General features: G+C 44.2%; 1 long non-coding RNA gene across 1 annotated transcript; it reads left to right on the plus strand.

The window, feature by feature from the left end:
* Positions 1 to 815: 815 nt before the first annotated feature.
* LOC139180696 (uncharacterized) lies at positions 816 to 16,551 on the plus strand. The gene is made up of 2 exons (XR_011564930.1): positions 816 to 8,198; positions 9,235 to 16,551. It is a non-coding gene; the product is annotated as an uncharacterized lncRNA (long non-coding RNA).
* Positions 16,552 to 16,862: the final 311 nt, after the last annotated feature.

The raw sequence follows: 16,862 nt of genomic DNA on the forward strand, positions 1-16,862 counted from the left end.
CCCCGTACCCCTCCACCACGCCCCTGGATTACAGGGCAGCGGGGCTGAAACAAGCCCAGGGGCACCTAAGTAGTGGGGGTGCACCACTTCCGCTCCCCAGAAATTATCTGGATGCTCTGATTTCTTAGGGGGAGTATTTTGTTTGTCCATTTGTGGAACTCACAAACAGAAGTGACGACGACGTCTGTGGAGAGTGGGGAAGACACGGGAAGTTCTCTCTTCCTTCTCCCCTCCCCCACTTCCCTCCTCTGGATTCTAAGCTGCGCCCCATCTCAGGTTAGCTGCACCCCAGCAGCAGCAGCTGGGAATGCAGGGGCCAGAATGAGCTCTGGCCTTACAGAAACAAGTTTTCAAAAGAAGCCAAGGGACATCTCTGTGGAGTTCCTGCCCTTTGTCCACAGCCAGGACTTGTAGGAGGGATGGCACAGACCCATCTCTCCTGTATCTATGAAGAATGAGCCTCCAGCAGTGACATTCCATCCTCCCTGCCAACCAGGCTGCAAACCCTGGAGGCCCTTTGACCCTCTGAAGAGAGGGGGACGTGTTACCAAACACATACTCAAGCAGGAAAATATAGGCTGTGTTGTGACAGAGTTACTGCGGGGTGGTGATACAGGATGACTTCAGATGTGCTGGTCAGAGAGGCCCTTTCCCAGGAGTGACGTCTGGGCAGGGTGATGAGAATGTCATCTGAAGAGAGAGGGAGGGGCATCCCAGGCAGATGTGTCACTGAGAGTAGGGAACAGGCGTCTGGACTCACAGATATAGAAACAAACTAGTGGTTACCCGTGGGGAGAGGGAAGGGAGAGGGGCAATACAAAGGTGGAGGGAAAGGGTTATTATGGGATTATATGAAGTCACGTGTGTGAAATTGTTAAAAAATTATTTATTTAGCTGTGTCAGGTCTTAGTTGTGGCTTGTGAGAGCTGTTAGTTGCAGCGTGTGGGATCTAGTTCTCTGACTAGAGATCAAACCTAGGCCCCCTGCATCAGGAACTCGAGTCTTAGCCACTGGACCACCAGGAAAAACCCCATGTGAAACTTGAAAATTGTAAAGCACTATAGAATTTACAGAATCTTTCTTTTAATAAACATCTATTGAGTGCCTGGGCTTCCCTGATAGCTCAGCTGGTAAAGAATCTGCCTGCAATGCAGAAGACCCTGGTTTGATTCCCGGGTCAAGAAGATCCCCTGGAAAGTGGGTACTCCAGTATTCTTGGTGGCTCGGCTGGTAAAGAATCTGCTTGCAATGCGGGAGACCTGGGTTCGGTCCCCCACAAAAATAAATAAGGATGAACATGAATGCTTAAAAAAGTGGGGGGACTTCCCTGGAGGTCCAATGGTTACTGCATTTCCACCATAGGGAGCACAGATTCCATTCCTGGATGGAAAACTAAGATCCCATATGCCACACAGTGTGGCCAAAAAAAGGAGGAAAGAACATGAGTCTGGAAAGGGTGCTGAGGAGGAGGCCAGGGTGGGGAGCCCAGAGAGCCTCTGCAGACCTATACCTGTCTTGTTTCTCTTGTCCCATGCCACCATCCACCCCAATCCAAGCCTCCATGACGTCTGGCCCAGGCTGGGACGATGGACTCTGGTGCCCTCCCCTCTGTGGCCTCTCCCAGCTCAGCCACCTTGCAAAGAGCAGCTACACAATACCACCCAAAGCCAGGGCCTCTCCCAGCTCAAAAGCCATCCTTCTGTGCAAAGAGTCGAGTCTCAACTCCCTCTCCAGGTAACTCAAGTCCTCCCAGACCTCGCTTCTGTCTCCCCGCCTGCTCCTCTTGCTTTCTAGTGAGCTCCCATCACCTAAAGGGCTTTAAGGTCCATTCCGCCTCAATTGCTGCAAGCCTCTACTATTACATCAGCCCTGGATAAAGACCCATGGTGCCGTGGCTTCAGTTTTTATCTGGCATGTGCTGAGGAATACATGACTGAGCATGCACACAGGCACGCAGGCAAGGTTCCTAGAGCTTCGTGACCTCTACCCCTATTTCATGAGACTGGTCTCTGCTGGATGTGGGCCACAGCTGTGTGGAGAAAGAATGGACACCTGTGTGTGTGTGTGAGTGTGAGTGTGTGTGTGTGTGTGTGTGTGTAGGAGGGGAGGAGTGTTTTCTAGCCTTGTGCTGGGTGTGTGATGCTAACACAGCATCTGTCTGGACCTCAGCGGGTGATTGAACACATGCATGCTGCCCACTGGGAAGCTTCACAGTCCCTCCAGGCTATTTTGGAAGGTCTGCTCTCAGGCCTCAGAGGATGAGTAACCAGAGTGCCCCCAGCACAGGTCAGAGCTAGACACAGCGACTCCTACAGTGAGTCCTCCAGTGAAGCGATAGTGAGACCTGCCCTCCGCTCTGGAGGCCAGAGCTCCATGGACACTGAAGACAGCCTTCCGGTGCCGCCCTTCCCCCACCGCTGTGGATCACTCTGTCTAGAAGTTCTGCAGTTTCTTGCCCAGGACAGCTCAGTGCCATTTTACTCCAGCCTGCTGGGCGATCATGTTTGCGTCACATCTGAAAGCATTTTGTTCCTATCAAAGCACATCAAGCTTTTGTCTAATCACTGCCTTCTTCCTCACCACCACCCTCCAATACTTACACAGTGCAACAAAGTGCTGGAAACTTCAGAGAACCACTGAGCTCACTTTATAAAAGTGTCCCTGGACTGGACATTCCTGGATGGGGGCCAAGTTATCCTTTCACAGCCCCTCCCTGGCTGGGTTACCCATCCCTCTGCACTTACTGGGCATCTACTGTGTTAAAAAAAACTATTCTGTTTTTTTAATTTAAGGATTCCCTGGTGGCTCAGGGGGTAAAGAGTCTGCCTGCAATGTGGGAGACCTGAATTCGATCCCTGGGTCAGGAAGATCCCCTGGAGAAGGAAATGGCAACCCACTACAGTATTCTTGCCTGGAAAATCCCATGGACAGAAGGGCCTGACGGGCTACAGTCCATAGGGTTGCAAAGAGTCAAGACACGACTGAGCGACTTCACTTTCACTTTCAAAAGAGATACTATTCCAATGTATTCATTTAATTATTATTTAATAGACACATTTTGAGCTTCTAGTCTGTGCCAGGCACTAGTGATGCCAAGAGAGACAGCCTTGGCCTCAGTTTTCTCATCCATCCAAGGGGTTAACAACAGCATCTCCCTCACAGGGTGATCGTGAGAACTGAAAAGAGAGGTCCACGGAATGCGTATGGCACAGTGCTCAATAAATATTACAGAAAATAAAGCTGCCACTGGATTTCCTGTCCTGCAGGTGCACCAGGCACAACGAAGGGACTGAAGAAAGCTGGGAGACCCTGTTCTCTGCCTAGGGAGGGGGTCAGTAGACCGTCTCCACTCAAGGCTAGCCAGGACAAGAGCAGAGGCCACAGGGAGGGTGCACAGCCTAGGAAAGGAAGGTCTGGAAGTTCTGGGTGAAGCCGGTGAAGGGCCCTTAAACTGGGGAGAAACAGGGTGAAACAGAGCTGCCTTCTGCCTCTTGTTGTCATTCTGTCCTCCTACACCCCATGATGCTACAGATTGGCCTTCCGGAAAGATCCACAAATAGGCTGCAGGGCCCAGGGCCAAGAACATTATGTGGCAAATAAAGAGGGAACTAGCAGCATGTTCTTGGACTGGAGATGAGAAACCTCTTTTTCAAGATACTTTCGCCTATATTCTCCCCCAGAAAGAGGATTCTATCTACACAGAACTCTTCCACTATGTCCTACACTTAAAGATGGATTCTTTTCTTTTCTTGTTTTAATTATTTATTCGGCTGTGCTGGGCCTGAGTTGCAGCATGTGGGATCTAGTTCCCTGACCAGAGATCAAACTTGAGCCCTCTGTGTTGGGAGCAGAGTCCTAGCCACTGGACCACCCGGGGAGTCCCTGGATTCTTTTTACTAACTTTTATTGAAGTATAATTGCTTTACAACGTGTGTTAGTTTCTGCTGTACAGCAAAGTGAATCAGCTACGTGTTTACATATACATGCCTTCTTTTTTGGATTTCCTTCCCATGTAGTTAGTTCACCACTGAGCACTGAGGAGTTTCCTATGTCATACAATAGTTTATTAGTTATCCATTTTGCACATAGTGTTAACAGTGTATATATGTCAATCCAAACTCCCAGTTTATCCCACTCTCTCGCCCCTCTTTTTCCCTTGGTATCCATACGTTTGTTCTCTACATTTGTGTCTCTATTTCTGCTTTGCAAAAAAGATCATCTGTACCATTTTTCTAGGTTCCACTATATTTCTCTTTTTTTACTTCACCCTGTATGACAGTCTGTATGTCCGGTCACATTTCTGCAAATGTCACAATTTTGTTCCTTTAAGATGGCTGCTTTTCTGAGGAAGATAAGAGGAGAATGTTTCCCTTACTCTTCAGCCTAGTTATGTTCAGTGCCTGAGAGAGAGAGGCTCAGGCTGTCTCTTCCCAACAATAGTTTGGGGAAGGCCGATGACACAGCCATTTTTAGTTTCTGTAACTTGTTTTTGCTAGAATTGCCCACAGTTCCCTGTGAGGTAAACTATGTGTCTGGTGGATTTCAGTGGTTGATTTTAGATTTTCTCTGGGTACGTTTTTAGCTGCCCAAAATCCCCTAGAAAACAATGACCTCTCTTTTGCATAATGGAGCTCTGAGCTGCATCCATCTCTGTGGGATTTTCCTACAGTGTGAGTAGTCTGCTGTGCAGAGAGGAGGGAGCTAACTTTTGTGCAGTCATCATTCCAGAGATCAGCTTGGGGAAGGTGGGCAGCAGAATGGCGCTGGGAACTGCAAATTTCTTGAGTCTTTAGAAAACAAGAAAGTTGTTCTCCGGGATGGGGGTTGGGTGGGGATTCCCCTTGCCTTTTATTGCTGACCGCACTTCCCTGGTGGCTCAGATGGTAAAGCGTCTGCCTACAATGCAGGAGACCCAGGTTCAGTCCCTCAGTCGGGAAGATCCCATGGAGAAGGAAATGACAACCCACTCCAGTACTCTTGCCTGGAAAATTCCGTGGACGGAGGAGCCTGGTAGGTTACAGTCCATGGGGTTGCAAAGAGTCGGACACGACGAGCGACTTCACTCTTTACTTTATTGCTGACCAGCATTTCCAAAACTGTCTCTGGCAACAAAGGATTAGCTAAATAGCACGAGCTTAGAGGAAATACAAGAAAAGAGGTGTGGGGGGTTCCCAGATATCCCTGAAGACCCACTCAGACTGGCCTCTGAACCTTAAACCCAGAAAGGAAAGGCCTCAGAAACTTCTCTTGACTAAGCCCCACTGGCCTTATTAAAAAGAGGAGGTGGAGCAGATTCTAGCATTCTTTGGAGGTTTCTGGCCTGACGTGATTCTGGAGGATTAGGTGACAGACGCTGTAGAGGCCTGATTCTAAATTTTTGCTACTTTAGTCCTTTTCAGTGCCCCACCTCCTTGGAGCTACAGCCAGGAGGTCTAAAACCTTCCATGTTCCCGTCTCATCTCTTTGTTTACTGCACTTTATAGACTCCGCATCATCATTCCTTTCCTCTCATCTCCTCATTTTACACGTAAGAAAATTGCCACTGAGAAGCTATTTGGGGTAGTACCCAAGGTCACATGCTGCCAGGAGAGTAATTGCCAGAAACCAGAACCAGGAGCCTCCTATTTTTAGCCTGGGCATTTTGAGGGTGCGGTGGGAGCACAAGGTGACCCATCAGCTGAGATGGATTAGCCCTCTTATACCTGTGCCCTTAGGCCCAAATAAAGACCAGGTTTCAGCCTGAGGTAGAGGCGAATAAACAGGGTTTTGAGACCAGCTGCCTTAGAATGTTATGAAGTAAAAGGAACATGAACGAGGGCCAGACAAAAGATGCCTTGAAGAAAATTTAGTTTTGTGTTAAAGAGAGCCTTGGTTCAAAAGAATTGAGAGAAAGGCTCATAATCAAATGTATTATCTATCTCCTCACCAAAGAAAATGGCAAATTTAGGCCATCTTGTTTAAATTATCTTACAGAAAAAGAGACTCACCATATCAAGAAGAAGAAGAAGGAATTAGTATTTTGCTAAGGAGTATTTTGGAGACCACTAATTTTGTGAAGCAAAAGCTAGGAGAGATGAGGGCAGTAAACCTTCAGGCCTAAATAGTAAAAAAGAGGGTCAGAGTTCATAACCTCTAAAATATTTTTTACTTACCAACTGGGGAAAAAAAGGTAAGAATTGTCTCTTTGGCAAGCCATACCTCTCACCGAAGTTTCCTTCATTCAAATCTCTTTCCCCAAATTCAGGGGGAATTAGCCAAATACAACACAGCCATTCTCACAGTATAAGCAAAATGCTACACCTGTGTGTAAGGAGAATGGAAATGACTAGTTAGCTATGTCCAGTTCAGTTCAGTTGCTCAGTCGTGTCCGACTCTTTGCGACCCCATGAATTGCATCAGGCCAGGCCTCCCTGTCCATCACCAACTCTCGGGAGTTCACCCAAACTCATGTCCATCAAGTCGGTGATGTTAGCTATGTTAACAGCTACTTAAAGCACTTCAGGGCTCTTATTTCAGTGGCTCCTGAAGAGAAAGAGTGGGCGAGAGATCGCAGACAAGACGGGGGGCCTAGGTCTCCCATTCCCACCAAGCTCTAGAGAAGGGCAGTCAAGGAGACTGACAGGAGCCCTGGGAGAAGGGGGGTTAGTAGTAAGAGGGAGTGGGAGAGAAAGGCAAGTGCCATGAGATTGGAATTCTTAGATTCAAGAATAACTTCTGATACTAATTAGCTGTGTCTGATTTTAAGCAAATCCCAAACTCCCCAGGCCCCCAAATCCCCATTTGTAAAATGAGGTGACCCAACTCAGTTTTTCCTCCTTCTAGTCCTAAAAATCTACTAAAAATTTTCCAGTCCCTGAGCAAATATCAAAACTGCATCTGAGGGGAACCATCGGCTTCTCTGTAATATTCCACTCTTACAGGGAAAAAGATTGATTTAAAAAGTACAGCTTCACGAACATCATTTTAATTAGCTGCTTAAGCTAGCCCTGCTTTATCGGGGGGGAGGGGGGGCGGGTTAGTAAAGTTATGAGGTTAGCACAGGGTACAGAACTCTCACTTGCTAAAGGCCCCCAAGCTTGCTCCCTCACCCTTTCACAACCAGTGCCGTTTGTAAGAACCAAAGGGGTTTTAAAAATACAGATTAGAGACGTTAAGAGGCCATCCTAAGCTATACCGTGCCAATGGACTCCGTTTACCCCTTTTGGAATGTACTGCGTAAACATCTGCACACGTTCTGGAATTAAAAACTCTGGAGTTAAGAGAGGGTCAAAGAGTGGGGTCACCCTGTCCTGGGGTCTAGGTTTTAAATCACCATGTGCCCTGCAGCGTTCCACTTTATCTCACCACTGCTCTCCTCAAAAACAACCAACACCCTCTTCCAAAAAAAACAAACAAAAACAGGCAGCTGTTAGGTCAATCTCTGAGACCCCTTCTGTTTCAAGCAACCCAGATTAACAAAATCTGGTGACGTACAAACACTCAAGGGCTGTTACAATAAACAATTAAAGAGGAAGGATGATGTGCCAAAATTTTTAGTTAATGGATGACTTTGCGATAATGGAATGACAAAAGACGGAGGACGTGAAAGATAGGCCATCTGGGCTGAAAAGGAAGGCAGGATCTCCTGGAACAGAAGAGGAGCCCACGCGTGGTGAAAAGTTGGAGCGGCGGCCAATAAACCCCCAACCAGGGACAGCTGCCACCCTCCCCCACGCATTTCTCTAGGCTAGGCATTGGCCTTGGGGGTGGGGCGCGCGTGCGCAGTGGCGCGCTGCGTCAACAGCCACCGCCACCGCCACCGCCCCGGGAGGCGGCCGGGACCGGTTGGAGCCGGTTAGAACCGGCAACACCGCCCGCGAGTCGACGCCTCACAAAGGGAGGCGGCTCACGGCCAGCATATCCCTGCGCCGTGCCGGCGTGGGGTGTGGGGATCGAGCCCCACCCCTGGACTCACTGGCCGAGGGTTTTGGAGGTTATACTTATCCCGCTTGGCCTCTCCCTGGTTTCTTGTCGCCGCAGTCGCTTTAGCTGCGTGGAAGGCGTGTCTGGAAACCACCGGCGCCATTGTCTTTTCTAAATCCTCAGCCCTCGCCCGCGAGACAGGTCCCCCTTGCAGTCGGGAGAACTGAGGCATGTCTTCAAACGTCGGAGACGCAGCAGTTCTCCTTTCCCGGTGCTTCCCTCGGATTTCCCTTTTGGTAGGACAGAGAACGTGTTTTTAAAATGGACTACTGATTAACCTGGACAAAGAAAAGGCTTTGGGTTTGGGAAAAAGTTATTTCTCTTTGTGCTCTACTTTTAAAAGTCTTAAGGGAATCAAAATGGAGATAATACAAAATTTGGGGAGGGGGGAAAACCACAAAAACCTAGTAAACCCTTAACTAAAGGTCCACAAACATTTTAGAACACGTTCCTTCCGCGAGTGGCAGCCGAAGGTCTGTCTTTGACAGTGAAACCGTTGGCTTTTCCGGATACTTGAAACAGCACACGTTTGGAAAGAACAGAAAGTCCAGGCCATGTCTAAACAGGCTACCAAAAGTGTAGGAGTCTAGCTGGTATTTAGTAAATACAAAATCAACAACAAAAGCCAAGTAACAAGCCCACCATTGTGTTAAGCCCTTCAGATGGGTCCAGCTCTATTGCAGGGGACAACAGTAAACGGTGACTGTTGAGAGATTTTCCGGAAGTGGATTTCTACAATTAGTAGAATTCTTAAGTGGATAACCCGGAGTAGCTGTATTTTACGAATAAAAGACCAAATGAGCCGGGTGAGGTATAAACATCAAAACCACCTCGCAGGACCTGAGACCGTTTTTTTTTTTGGGGGGGGGGGTGCCTCCCAAAACTTTACGGCTTCTAAAATGGCTGCGGTCTGTAGTTGTGAGGCTGAAGTTCGGTTGCATAATGGAAAGGAAGGCCGTCAGGAAACTTAACCTTTCCAAAACCACTGACTTGTACCCAGTGTACTCCAAGGAAACACGGAAAGTATTTTAAAACCTACTAGAAACATTCCCACGTAACGGCGCTTAGTTTTTATGAGCTATTCGATGTTTATTTAGATGTGCTTTTCATTGTTTTTGCCCAAATTTTCAGCTCAAATCTATTTGCTAATAAGTACAAGGTACAGGGCTTGCAAGCAAGTTGGATAAACTGTTAAGAAAAGTCCAGAAAGTTTTGTAAATGAGATTCTATTTTTACCTCTTCAGAGGAACTATTTTTGCTTTCCTCACAAAGGCGGCGGAGGAGTATTGAATACCGGAGGTGTGAGCTGTACTTGTTCTATAAATACTCCGCTGCGGACTGTGCGACAGGCATTGAGGCAGCGAGCGCAGAGATGGCTTTAGGGATGGAGATGCTGCTTGAGGAGCCCGCAGATAAGTTTTTCTATTAAAAAAGATAGGCGTTAGTGTATTTCTTTAGGGATTATAAGTAGTGAAAATACGGAGATACTGCTTTGCATTAAGTTCTTAGATAAATTTTAGGGAAAATATGAAGACTTAAAGAGTAGTTGGAGAAAGGAAGAGGGAAGAAAAAAGATAATTTTAGAACCTGATGGAGGTTAAGAGCTGAAATTTTTTCATGGAGTGAAAAATTTAAAAGAATTGATGAGCTAGGACTGCAATGTCTGGATTTTTTTTTTAAAGCCTTAACTTGAAGGGCAACCTTTTACCTTAACATTAAAACGTTGGGTTACGTAAATCGAACCTAAACGTTTTAAAAGGTTGAGTTGTAGGTGATTAAAATACTACAAAGGCCATCTTAAGATTTAACTGAAGGTGGTTTCAGAAATAATGCCTTCAAATTCACGGCGCAGTAAAAATGGCGTCATTTGAAGCCTGCTTGATACTAAGGCTTTGTTTGGCTAAAGTTGACGGAAATATTAGGAATGGTAGGAAAGAAAATTGGAAGTTTGAAGTGGAAAATTCGGAAGACAGAAGTACAGGAAGGTGAAGAAAAAACTAGAGAAGATAAGAGATACACGTTTTAGAAGACAAAACCTGAGCCTAGTAAGTAGGCAGAAAAAGACAAATCTAGGAGAAAATTGAAAATACGGTCGAGTGCTTAAGATAGAATGAAAAGAAAGCTATTGGACGCAAACATACAAGATAGACGTCCAAAAATTTAGATAGTTCAAAATCAATAATGTTGGATAAATTACAGGAACAAAAACTAAGGAAATTTTTATAGCCAATAAGAATTTATTGTAAAAGCCCATCAACTTATTTCTGGTGGTGCAAAAGTTAGATCTCAGAAGATGAGGGTTTTTTTTTTTTAAAACTACTGTAGACCAGGACCAACTTAGAAGAAAATCCGGAAACTAGGAGAGTCAATTTAAAATCTCAGCAAAAAGTTACTGAAGGGGACTGAAGTAACTTAAAAGTTAAGAATGTATTTGGGAGAGTTAAAAATCTGAAAGGCCTTAAATGCGGTAGCGTAGTTTCCTTTGGAAAATGTAAAGGACTTTATAAGTGAATTAAATTGAAGAGCAAGAATAACCATCGAGTTATTGGACTTTGAGCTAAGATGAATGTTTAAATCCTGAGGACTAGGCGCTAAATAACAGCTGACGCAGGTGCTACGCAGAAGTGGATTCAGTGAAGCTAGGAAGACAGGAGCGGCAGACAGGATTCGGAGCCAGTGTTGGTGAAAACTAGGACTGAGGAGCCAGCGGCAGTTCGTGAAGATAGGAAAGAGAAGCCCGGGAGCCAGTGCGACTTGGTGAAGGAAGCTAGGAAGAAGGAGCGAGTCCTAACGATTTGGAGGTGAAGCTAGGAGAGGATTCCAGGAAGGAGGAAGCCAGTGCGGTGTGGTGAAGCTAGCGTGCGGCTTGGCTTGGCAACCACGCGGAGGCGGCGAGCAGGCGGAGTGGAGGATAGATAGAGGATCCTAGAGCAGCAGACCAGTGTACGAGCCCCGCAGGGAGAGCCAGTGGTGTGGTAAAAATCCGTGAAGTCGGCACTATCGTGGGTTTTTTTTCCTCCTGTAACTCAGTATGGTAATATCTCTTATTAAATTTTCCTAATAGTAATGGGGGAGTTGTGTACTTAAGCATAAAGGGGATTTTATTACGGGGATGTAGGCCGGTTTTCGGGTGTCGTAGGTTTCTCTTTTTCAGGCCTATTTTCTCATGCATCTTGTCTGGAGCTTTTGAGGGCAGACTTCAAGGCCCGGAGGAATGGTAGATGGCAAGTGTTCTTGTTTTTAACCAATATGAGGGATGTCCTGAATTTGGTAGAACAACTGTGAGACAACTTCAGCAAGCTTTGTAAACAGGTTTTATATTCAGTTTGGGGGTAATGAAGCATTTCAGTTTCGTGAGTAGAGGGCCTACTTTTCTTTCCTCACCCTGTATTTTAAAAGTCTTCTAAATATGTAGTTTCGGTGTATAATTCTGGGCGGGGGGAGTTTTTTTGGGGGGGGAGCAAAATATGTTTTGAGTTCTTTTCCCTTTAGGTCTGTCTAGAATTCCAAAGGCAAATGACTCGAGGTAACAGGCGAAAAGAAAATCCAATATCAGGATAATCAGAACACTGCAGGTTTACAGTTATAGAAACTCTAGCACAAGCAGCTTTCACTTTGAGGTCTGTGGCGCAGCTGTCCATTGGAGTAATGGCTGGTAGTTTATTCTTTTTTTCCCCACCCCTTTATTAAATATTTTTATAAAGTACGTAACTGGTTATTTTTACTTAAATATTTTGGGGTGGTGTGAACAGGGAAGAGGGTGGGGGAGAAACTTTTTTTTTCTAAGATTTTCCACAGATTCTATAGTACTATTGACAATCTGAGTTAGAGAAGGATTGTACTGCTACGCTGTTTGGCACCAACACCTTCAGGGATTGGAGCAGCTTTTTTCCTTGGAAGAGTATTCCCAGTGAAGCTGAAATGTACAGCCCAGTGCAGCTTTGGTTCATATTCAGTCATCTCAGGAGAACTTCAGAAGAGCTTGACTAGGCCAAATGTTGAAGTTAAGTTTTCAAATAACGACTTTTAAGATACCTTTATTAAAGGGGAGGGGCAAATTTTGGCGATTTGTAGTTGGCAGTGGCTTGTGATGATTGGGATGGGGGGGGCGTGGGTTTAGGTAATTGTTTAGTTTTTGATTACAGATAAACTCATGCCAGAGAACTTAAATACTTAAGGTGGAAAAACTAAAGAAATCTCAACTTCCAAGTTGGCAAGTAACTCGAAATCCTCTGGTTCTGTTTTGCCCCAATTTTTGAATTTAACAGATGGGGAAGTTGATGACGATTCACTGGATTTAAAAGAGTAGGGCTTGGGAAAGGAAAATGACTGGGGGTTGGTCTGGCCCTCTGCGCTGACTTAGATAAAAACTTGGGGAATTTTTTTTTAAATGGTAAAGTTCGGATATAGTGTGTGGTTCTCTCTTGGAATATTTTTCAGGTGATTTAATAAAACTTAATACTACTATAGGAGCTTCAGAGCAAAGGAGGTGGCTTAATGATCCTGAAGGGATTTCTTCTGGTGGTAGCTTTTGTATTATCAAGTAAGATTCTTTTTTCGGCTGTATATAAGCAAGATTGTTTGGTTTGTTCTTTTCTTTTTTAGCGTAGGAAAAGTTTGTTGTTAAGGTATGCTTCAAAATTATTGTTAATTGTATTTTGAATTTACATCTAAGCCTTGTAAATCATAACTGATAAGAGGGGGTGGGCTTTTGTTGATGAGGGAGGGGAAACCTTTTTTTTTTGTAGACTTTTTTCAGATAACATCTTCTGAGTCATAACCAGCCTGGCAATCTGATGGCCTAGATGGAGAGGGGAACAGCTCCTTGGTGAATGATAAGTAAAGGCAGAAAAGATTGTATTTCATACCTACATTGGGGAAAAAAGCATAACCCTGAGATTTTCTTCTGATGAACACATTGTCTGCACATGCAAAAAAAAAAGCAAATGAAAACTACCAATTTAAAGTTAATGGAATCTACTACTATAAAGTTAATGGCTTATCAAGCTGTATCCACAAAAATAATGAATTGATGAAAAATAAAAATAACGATACAATGAAGATCAAAATGTCAATCTCAATACTGCTTTTACAAAAGCAGAATTAAAAAAGCGAAATGAAAATAGCGCTACATATTAATCCTGGAAAAAAAAGAAGCTGAAATAATTGAAATGAGTGGGATCAAGTGAATTGAGAGGAGGAAGAGGCTGTGCTGTTTGCCAATCTTTCGTTTGCCTCAGACAGGTTTTTCTTCATTATCAGAAGAGTTGCTTCATTTCATCTGGGAGCAGAAAACAGCAGGCAGCTGTTAACAGATAAGTTTAACTTGCATCTGCAGTATTGCATGTTAGGAATAAGTGCTTACCTTTGTGAAGAGCTGTGGAAGTCCTAGGTCCCTTACCTAAGGGATTCCAGGATTGTGAGGCATCGTCCCATCCAGCCTTTTAAAATTAGACAGGACAGCGTTCCTGTGGGCTTTGATGATGGGACAGCACATTTCATTCAAGAGGCAAGTAATTCCTTAAAGCCTCTTGAGATTAGCAAAGATAATGTTTATAAAACTAAGAACATTTGTTTAGCCTTGAATCTGACAGCCCTATTTAAGGGATAGTATTGTACTGTTAAGAATTCAGATTTTGTTAATCTTGCTAAAATTCAAATGTTACGTGTATTGTGCAGAAAACCATTAAATCATTCAAAATAAAATACTTTTATTTTTAGAGAATGTATGGTTTTAGGAAGCTGTCTCCTTATTTAAATAAAACATTGTTTGTCTGTAGTTAGTGTTGGGGCAATCTGGGGGGGGTTTCTTCTCATCTTTCAGAAACTTTGTCTGCGAACACTCTTTAATGGACAAGATCAGGAAATTGAGCAGAAGAACGAATTTAATTTAAGGCAGGAAAAAATTTTGTCCTTCGTAAAAGTGATGAGCATTTAATAATTCCAGGCACATGGCAATAGAGGCCCTCTAAATAAGGAATAAATACCTCTTAGACAGGTGGGAGATTATGATCAGAAGAACAGGTAACTTAACTCCTACAATGTTTGCAGAAAGTCAGGAGTCTGTCTAGTGGTTAAACTAGAGTAATGGAATGTACTGTCCACATTTCCAGTTTGCATGTTAACTTTGCTTAGTCATCTCATCTGGTGTTAGCCAGTGTTCACACTGTTGGCCTACTTTTTAGATACCTGGTGGGGGGTGGTTGGTTTTTTTTTTTTTTTTTTAAAGAATTTTCCTTTGCAGAGGCTTCATTTCATCCTTCGTGAAGCTTTTCAGGATTTTGGCTTTCATGTAAACGCTTGGCTCTGCCTTCTGTTCTCCTAGGGAGTGTGTCAGACCTTGCAGTGAGTTTATCGGCATATTTAAGTATAAACATTTTTCCCCTTGAATTTGGAGGGAAGGGAGGAGAGGGTGGGGCTTACTTGTTTTAGCTTTTTTTTTTACAGACTACACAGAATGCAGTTGTCTTGACCTCAGGTCTGTGTGTTCTCTTGGCAAGTAATACAGTACTGTTCTGATCCGCTGCTATTAGAATGCATTTTGAAACGACTGGAGTATGAGTCAAAGTTGTGTTTCCCCCAATGCTTGGAGTGGAGTAGTGATTGTTAAAAGAAAATCCAGCTGAGTGATAAAAGGCTGAGTGTTGAGGAAATTTCTGCAGCTTTTTAAGCATTCATGTTTGTGATTGGAGCGGAGTCCCTTTTGCTGTGCTTTTTTTTAGGTAAAATGCTTTTTGTTCACTTCTGGTAAGGGGGTGGGGAGGGCACTGAAGCCTTTAGTCTTTTCCAGATGCAACTTTAAAATCAGTGACAAGAAATAATTCCAAACGAGCAGCACTCTTGAAGAAATTTAACTGGCAAGTGGAAATGTTTACCAACAGTTCAGTGGTCTTAGTGCATTTGTTTTTGTTTGGGTGTCTCTCTCTCCTCCCCTGGTCTTAATTTCATATACAGGAACATTCAAAACAACAGACGTATGCGAAAGGCCAGAGAAGCCAGACCCAGTAAGGAAAAATAGCTTACTTACTTTTAAAATAATAAACCAAAACACACTGCATTTTAAATGTGGGGATTGGGAACCACTAGTTCTTTCAGATGGTATTCTTCAGACTATAGAAGGAGCTTCCAGTTGAATTCACCAGTGGACAAAATGAGGACAACAGGTGAACAAGTTTTTTCTATGTCTACATACCAAGTCAGATCTGTTTGAGTAAACAACAATTCAGTGTTAAATGACCTTTCAGCTTTACGCTGGAGTCAACAGCATGAGCAAGTTGTTTGTTGGCCTGGGGGTGGAGGGGTGAGGTGGGCGCTAAGCCTTTTTTTTAAGATTTTTCAGGTACCCCTCACTAAAGGCACCAAAGGCTTAAAGTAGGACAACCATGGAGTCTTCCTGTGGCAAGAGAGACAACAAAGCGCTATTAACTAAGGTCAATCAAAATGGTGTCGGCCTCACAGCCCCATCTTCTGTTAGAAATGAGGACTTGACTCAACCCCCTTGACAATGTGCATTGAGGCTCTCTGGGGGAGCGAGCATTTAAAGGAATGCTTGAGTACCTTGTATATATATCCCTGTGCTTGTCCTAATATTTAATTTGGCTGTTTTCATAGCAGCTGTTAATGAAGCCTGAACTTCAAGTGATGCTTGAAGGGGAGGGAAAGGGGGAAAGCGGGCAACCACTTTTCCCTAGCTTTTCCAGAAGCCTGTTAAAAAGCAAGGTCTCCCCACAAGTGACTTCTCTGCCACATCGCCACCCTGTGCCTTTGGCCTAGCGCAGACCCTTCACCCCTCACCTCGATGCTGCTGGTAGCTTGGATCCTTGTGGGCATGATCCATAATCGCTTTTAAGGTAATTGCCAAGGTCTTCCGGTGGGTTGCACTACTAGAAAAGACCATTAATTTACCTGTCAACAGGTAATATTTAGACCACAACTAAAAAGCTCTTAAAGTGTTGTAAATGTGTGGCATTATCCAATGACTTTAAAAAAAACATTTCAAACCAGTAAGTGGAGAAATAGCATCTAAGAACTGTCATATTGGGTGGGAGAGTACATTTATGAACTGAAAAGTGTTTTGGCAGTTGAGAGGGCTGTTGGGTGGGATTGCAAAAATTCTCTGCTAAGACTTTTTCAGGTGAACATAACAGACTTGACCAAGCTAGCACCTTAGCTGAAGCAGATTCTCCAGTGCTCTTCAATAGGGTTATTGATAAAGGTTTTTCTTTTCCTGAGAAAACAAAATCTTTTTTGTTTTCTCAGGTTTTGCTTTTTTGCCTTTTCTTATCTTAAAAAAAAAAGCAAAAGATGCTGGTGGTTGGCACTCCTGGTTTCCAGGACGGGGTTCAAATCCCTGTGGCGTCTTTGCTTGACTTTTACTCTCCAGACTCGACTTCCTGTCTCTCAGGTGCTAGGCCTTAGAATTAGGGGAGGTGGAAGATAATAGTGTGAAACTCTGCATTTGTGTTTACATGACAACGTAATGGAACTACCATGCATCTAATTTGCAGATATTCCTCATGCAACTAGTGATTGGAGAAGCCTGTTTTGAAAAATTGATTACACATATCAATAAAAATTGAAAAAACTTCACTGGTGTGATTCATTTATGTATATACCAAACTTCTGTTCGTGAATAGAAAATGGATGTTTTGTGAGTGTTCTGCCTGGTTCCTGTATAAGTATATGGTTCTGTCATGCAGCCCCATCTCCAGGAAGAGCAGGGATCTACAGAGGAAAGGGGTGAAATGGGTGAGTGACCTGAAAGACACTTGTTTAAAGAAACCTACTTTCTGCTGCTTAGCAGTTGCCTGTAAGCTGGATTGGGATAAAGAGAAACAACTGGGGAACACGGGGAGGAGAGGTGTTACATTGATTCTATCTAAGTAAGGCCAGTCTAAGAG

This window comes from Bos indicus, chromosome 29 (assembly GCF_029378745.1).
Source record: "Bos indicus isolate NIAB-ARS_2022 breed Sahiwal x Tharparkar chromosome 29, NIAB-ARS_B.indTharparkar_mat_pri_1.0, whole genome shotgun sequence".
Classification (NCBI taxonomy): Eukaryota; Metazoa; Chordata; class Mammalia; order Artiodactyla; family Bovidae; genus Bos; species Bos indicus.